Source organism: Hermetia illucens, chromosome 1 (genome assembly GCF_905115235.1).
Source record: "Hermetia illucens chromosome 1, iHerIll2.2.curated.20191125, whole genome shotgun sequence".
Taxonomy (NCBI): domain Eukaryota; kingdom Metazoa; phylum Arthropoda; class Insecta; order Diptera; family Stratiomyidae; genus Hermetia; species Hermetia illucens.
The window spans coordinates 41035994-41042659 of NC_051849.1; the positions used below are offsets into that span (position 1 = coordinate 41035994).

General features: G+C 31.2%; 1 long non-coding RNA gene across 1 annotated transcript; it reads right to left on the bottom strand.

Moving 5' to 3' along the window:
* Window positions 1-1118: 1118 nt before the first annotated feature.
* LOC119646643 lies at window positions 1119-5876 on the bottom strand. Its single transcript, XR_005248756.1, has 2 exons — window positions 5717-5876; window positions 1119-5649 (listed from the first exon to the last, which is right to left on the bottom strand). It is a non-coding gene; the product is annotated as an uncharacterized LOC119646643 (long non-coding RNA).
* Between the last annotated feature and the right edge of the window lie 790 nt (window positions 5877-6666).

Here is a 6666-nt window from a genome sequence, read left to right on the forward strand (position 1 = left end):
CAACGCTCCGGGTCTGGATGGCGTGCCGAATAGAGTCCTTGTTGGTGCTACTGCATAAGGCTGGCAAACCTCCAAGTGAGCCAACCTCCTACAGACCTATTTGTCTTCTGGAGACTGTGGGCAAAATGTTAGAGCGAGTAATCTATAATATAATAGGCTCATCCCTGCCATCAAGGAGTGGTTGGAGAGACGGCACGGTGAGATTAATTATAATCTTACTCAGTTTCCCAAGGGCATGGAGAATATCGCCAGTAGCTCTTCAGGTTTAAACTAGATACCTCATCCGATTGTCCAAACTGCGATGGAGTCCCAGAGACTCCGCTCCGTGATGTTATACCGTACGGTGGTTCCACGGGGCTTGGGGGGAGTCGGAGGTGGTTTTAGTGGGTAAGAATCCCACACGCTGGCGTATCCAGGCCAGTGTCTTTTGAAGATTTTCTCCTCCTCACAAAAAAAAAAAAGACAGACAGGCAGACAGTAAACCGATTTTAATAAGGTTTTGTTTTACACAAAACCTTAAAAAAGATCTGAAATAATAAAAAAACTTGTTGTTTCTTTTTCGTTGATGTGGATATTTATTCTTGCAAATACCGATATTTCGGGAACCACTTGTTCCTTTTATCAGTGCTAACAAGTTAAACGAAAAAGAAACAACAAGTTTTTCATTATTTCAGATAATTAATCGTTGGAAACACTGCATAATTACACTCAGATACACTTAAAAAAGAAGCGAACAATCGTGGGAGAGCTGAAGTATATTACCAAGAACCTGCAGTGATAGCGCATAGGTATTGACGGCATGACTGCTGTTTGGTTAGTTTTGAAATCTTAGGTCTATTCTGCGCTAAGTTTTAGCAAATAGTTGTCGATGATGGTGGGGTTTAGTTTTTTCTCGTAGTCCACTTGTTGGAAACATTTGAAGAAAACTTACTGAGAAGACTGTCATATCATGGCTCCGTTAGTAAGTAGGGATGCAGAATAATGGTGCCATTTCGTCTGTTATAATAATCATGGATAATACCAACAAAACTGTTCTTTGATAATATATGATGTATCAAAAATATTGTAATTACAGATGAATTGTTTCCTCCATCAACCTTGATTGAAAACTCCCCGAACATTTTTTAGTTTCATTTGTATTTCTTTGATTACCATTATTCAACAGCATTACAGGGAATTTAATTTCACGTTTCCATACAATTTTTTTTTATTGATTTGTTTCCGTGTCTTTTTTTTTTGGTATTTATATTATTTTTTTCTTTCCACTTTCTGTAATTTTCTGTGTGTATTCATTACGTCAACAATATAATTTTTTTCTCGTTAAATATAATCCATATTTAGATCTTGATCATCTTAATTTGTAATTTATGCGAACATTTTTTTCCTTCGACTCTGTAAAACAATAAGCGCTGCAATATAATCAGATTAATCTTTCGGCAACAGTACATACACAAATTACGTAGGTAAAGTGAGTTATATCTGAGAGAAAGATAGTGATAGACAGGGGGAGCGAAAAGGAAGAGAAGATTTTTGCTTCGCGAGGTTATTAAAAAAAATTACTAAAATAATTTGAGATAGTATAGTATATGTATTAGAAGATTTCGTTTTGCTTGTTTTTGTTATATTTTTTTTTGTTGCTTTTAGAATAGTGAATTTTTCGTTTAAGTAAGTAGTGGTGCAGTTAGTGTCCAAGAAGATACAAAGATTAATTTCAAATGATATATTGAATGCACACAAACATTTTTTAATCTTATGCATTAACAATGAAGCGCTCAAAATATGAAAGTCGGAGGTGGCTTCCAACATAATTTTGATCTTGATTCTTTTGAAAAAGGAATAGTAATACGAAGCTGCTGATTATTAAGTAAAAAAAGATGTGTTTAACCTAGAATTTTCGCAGTTTTAATATAAAATATTAACACTTCAATAATATTGTTAGCATCTATTTAAAAAAACATGGAGAGTTCATATATACTGATACATATATGTTTGTATACATATAAAGTAAAAAACAGTGAGAATTATTACTTTCAATATGAATGAAAAATTATATAATAACATTATTTAATATTTTGTCTTTTAATCTATTAGGAATTAAGATATATGTATATATATAACCTTTCTGTTTTAAAAAGAAAAAGTTTTTATTTCTTGAATTAACATTAGAATAACGTTTCTTGTTTCTGTTTTTTTTTTGTTATTTTAACTCTTGAATTTTATTTCATTTAACTATTTCTGCTAACACCGACGATAATACTTCGCAATATAGTCTTTTACATGTTTTTGACCATTTACACAAGCAGCAATTGTATCTCCAAATTTTTATTATATTTTATTTTTTTAACTGTTCTGCCCGCCCGAATGGTAGTTATGTCTAGTAGCTTTTTATATTCCACTAAATAAAACTACCTGAGCGAAAATAGTTGTCGTTTTTTTCAGATCTTACTGTTTCAATTTCTGTTTTAACTTCCTTTTAAGTCCGTGTGGGTTCTAATATTTTTAATTTTCATTATTATTGTCTATAATAATATTTCCTCATCTTCACTGTTTAATAATTTATTTAATATTGTTATTTCTCTCAATTTCTTATTTATTAGTTTTTACCTATTTATTCAACATACCTCCCTCTGATAAAGAATGTCGTCACTATTTATATATCTTTGCTTTGTTCTTTTTGTATATTTCAATCAAAATTGCTTTTGAACATTGTCTTAATACTGAAAATTCATTTCCTTTTCTTTATTTCAATAATTTTTAGGTGTTTCAGATGGATTGATTGGAAAATTCGAAAAAGAAGTAAATATAACTTTTCATTTGCTAACACTACTACCGGTCATTTAATAATTTCATTTTCGTCTATTTATTCTGAAAGAAAATTTACCATACTTATTGCCGATTTGACTTAATTTCTCTTTTGGTTACCCTTTTTTCTATAATTTCCCTACATTCCGAGATATTTATGTGCAGTTTTCAATGTCATTGTATACGTTTTCTAATTAAGTGAGTGGTCTATGATTTCATTGTAACTAATATGGTAATTATGTACAACAGAATGGTTTGAAAATGAAAACGAATAAGTGTGGATATGATTTGATATGACTTCGGGAATTAACAAAGCTATTTACAAGTGAAAATGAATTCAATATGGTGGGTTGATTTATTTGTGGAACTCCCAGGCCGCTGAGGTGCTTTTTGGAAACAACGAATGTCTCTAATCTAATCTGTAAATGCTTTGTTTGCCAATTTCCGACAAATACACAATTATCAAAGCGTTCAGCCGTTCTAAATCCATATTTTCCTAACCGAATGATATGACTTTCAAATAAATGAAATTTTACCGAAAACCTTCAGTTTCGTTGATGTCAATTAAGCATAAGTAATTTTGCGTACGACTTCAACATTGGAAGAGTATAAACCAATATTGTACACTGAAAAATTGCCAAATATGGTCCGCGTATAGGCTAACCATACTTTTAATATAAACGATTAAAAATTATCCTTCAAAGATACTAAAAAATGAATTAAAAAATAATTCATTTTAATATTTTGATAATAGCATTCACATGAAAACATGAAATAATATTATTGCTATTCGGCAAACAATTTGACAATTTTCACGTTTTATTTTTAAAATATTTTCGACATTTGTCTTATTTTGTACCCAGCTATATACGATCTTTAAAGTTTCCACAATTTACCGCAGTTTACTTGTTTATAGCTTCCTATTTAGTCATCTCCACTAAAAAGCTTGCTATGCTACTATTAAATGTCAGATGATTGGTAAATGAAAATTATTTACAGTTTTTGAGAAAGAAAAGTAGAAGTCCTATACACATTGAACACCATTTTTGACTTCTGATATGTATAATTGCCTTTAAAGTAAGCATATAGAAAATAACACATCTTCTAGCCTAACTATACTTCAGCTATTTTATGCCCTTCCTCTGAATATAATATATCAATACACTTTCATATATACAAATGAACAGACCTAGATATGGATATATTTCTAGAACTTGTGAATGCTAACTTCCCTTACTAGAATATATCCAACACTATAAAACTTTTAATTATAAATATTTACTTTATTTATTGATATTTTGAACACATAGCGTATAAATTACAAAGGAGTATTGAAGTGAGAAATTAATAAAATGCTCATGTTATTTTGGGAATAATTTTTCTTTTTTGAGAAAAGAACGAATGTTATCCTACTCTCAGCAGCCTGTTGGTAATAAACGCCTTCCACCTCTGAATAATTTGAAATTCTCTAAAGCTCTCGAATTCGGGTGAGCAATATGTTCAACCCACATCAGGTCTTATGGTCGTTGGTATTATTGTTTGACGAACAAATAAAAAATAAATAAAACCATGCAATCAACAATTTATATTAATGTAGAAAAATGTATACGTTTTGTCCCCTGTTCCTATTATTACGTTTCGATACTGAATATACTGTAAATATATACTATATATTACATTCACACATTTCGTTAAATTTTCTTTTAGGTATAATTTCAATTATAGCTTTCAATTTGTTTTTTTTTAATTTAATTTTAATATATTTACTCACTTCTTATATCTTTTCTTCGGTTGATCTGGCAGTGGAAAAAGTTAACTAAACACTTGCTACAATATTATTATTATTATTATTAATTATTTACTACTTACAGTACCTAAACCTTATGATCTTAAGATCTAGATTTGTTTCAATATTTTATTATTTCTTTGGTTAATTTTTCAGTTTTTCAATTATTTATTATTTATTTTTACAAGTCCCGAAATGCTCGCTAAGTACCACATTTCAAAGTGTAAGCAAATAACTTCTCCTCTTACTGCGCTAGGTTTATGGTAGCTCGGTAGTGTGTGTATTAAATCACTTCAGGAAGGCTTTGTAAAACAGCTGGCTTTCGAAAGTCTAAATGAACAGATAATGGTGATAGTAATAAGTTCCTCTCAAACAAAGAAAATACGAAAACCATGAATGTTGATTTCACTATTTATTCATTCAAAAAAGCAGTAGAAATTATTGGCTTGGAAGTTGTGCTTTTCTCGAGTTGATTTCTTTAATTTTTATTCACGCGATGGAGAAAACGTACTACACTCAGAGATTCTGAAGATATTTATCTTAAAGTATGCTTGTTTTATGAATTTTCCGGCAGCTTAGCTTTGCAGTAATGCATTCTTCTAACAGTAATAATAATGTTCATTTACAATGTAAAGTTATATATATAGCTTGCATCAAGTTTTAATTATTTGTTTGCTTATGTTTTTGTACACATGCTAAATATACAAAGATTTATGTTCGGTAGTTTCAATGTTTCTGTTTTTTAAACTTTTTTTTGTAAATGATTGTATGCATTACAGATATATATTTTATATATTCTAAATCATCTATAGTGAAGGCATCACAGATTTCAAATGAAATATAATTTGAATTTATAGTGACTTACACTAAATGTAATTTTCATTCGTTAAAAGATGAGAAAAACTATAATTTTTTTTATATCTTTAAATATCAGACAGATGTGAATTCATATTTTAATCCAAAGCTTAGCAACTTAAAGTTAAATATGTGTTTATAATTAAGTTTCCCATAGAGAGCTAGAGCTAGATATTTTCTGATGAGTAATTCTGTAAAAACTGGGTCTGCAAAAATGGTACAGAAATTAATATTTTGATTCTATCTTGTTCCACTGAATCTGGTTTAACATACTCCGAATTCGATATCTGGTGTCGTTTCGTTTCGCTCTTTTCTCAAATCAATTGTCAATGTCCTTGCCAGTAAGTGGGTTTCCAAAACAAGAGATAGATTTGTATTGCACGATTTTTCGGGAAATTTTGCTGTTTTTTTGCCGTCCCTCGCAGGTCTATATAATATCTGCATGACATAAAAATGGAATATTTATTTTGTTTATTTTAAATTAAACTAAATATTTTCCTTAAAATAAAAAATAAAAGATTAAATTTATTTATTATATTTATAATTATGATTTATTTATTATACATATTTTCATGGCTTCCCTTGGACACAACCTTGTTATGATAGGGTTTCCTGTAGTAGTTCGCTATCACACTAAGGGTGTTTGAACATGCATATGGATGGTAAGAAGTTGTAGACTTCAAATCCATCCGCAATTATGAGCAATGAAGTCGCGTCCAAGGCCCGGAGCTTGGAGAAATCTGTGGAGGGTATTCTCACGAATTCATCCTAAAGCTTGCACCTAGTGTTCACGCCGCAGTTAGCCCGAAAGGAAAACACGCCACGCCACGTCCGTGACACTACTACCTAAATCGTAAAGGAAGTATAGGAAGCGAATTCGGCAGAAGGAAACTTTAGCCACTAAAGAGGGGAGCTACAGGTTAAATCCTGCAAGTCAGAACTTTTTCGTTCGCTCTTAACAGAAAAAGTAATGATGTGGATATAACTGGACCGGACGTCATGAGTCAACGGCGGAGAAGGGCCAGACCGAAAAATCGCGAGCTGTCTTGGGAATGATGACCTGGACGTTGCTGCACTGCTAAGCGTGGCAATATACAGAAAAATTGGAAACAAGAAACTGAAATCCTCGCCAGAAGGTACGGAGAGGCTAGTAATCCCTGTGATACCCACATTGGACGTAGCAAATTCCTTGGGTAGCGGTCAAAAGCATAAAACCAACATAT